A 305-nucleotide genomic window follows, 5' to 3' on the forward strand; every position below is an offset into this window, starting at 1 on the left:
CCTAGAGAATATAGATGGTCTACGAAAAAAGGGAACGTGCACTCAAAACTGACTAAATTTTGATTGATTTATATAGGGCTATCAATTACATATGAACCACGCAGGGCAAAGTGGTTGCACTAAAATAAAGAGACAAATGTTTTAATATATAACCATTTAATAATAAATCTGTTTATTTTGTTATTTTACCAATACAAACTACTGATATTCCATTTAGATCCCTTAGGGTGATAACAACAAACTGTCCACAGATTTTCCGCTTCATCACTCCCTGAGATTGCAACTTGCAGAGAACGTGTGAACGG

The 305-nt window shown here is 34.4% G+C and overlaps 1 protein-coding gene across 1 annotated transcript in view; it reads left to right on the forward strand.

Moving 5' to 3' along the window:
* LOC119593038 overlaps nt 1–305 on the forward strand; it is a gene marked incomplete in the record, with an annotated part of 43,788 nt that overhangs the window by 24,593 nt on the left and 18,890 nt on the right.

Source organism: Penaeus monodon, chromosome 31, assembly GCF_015228065.2.
Source record: "Penaeus monodon isolate SGIC_2016 chromosome 31, NSTDA_Pmon_1, whole genome shotgun sequence".
Classification (NCBI taxonomy): Eukaryota; Metazoa; Arthropoda; class Malacostraca; order Decapoda; family Penaeidae; genus Penaeus; species Penaeus monodon.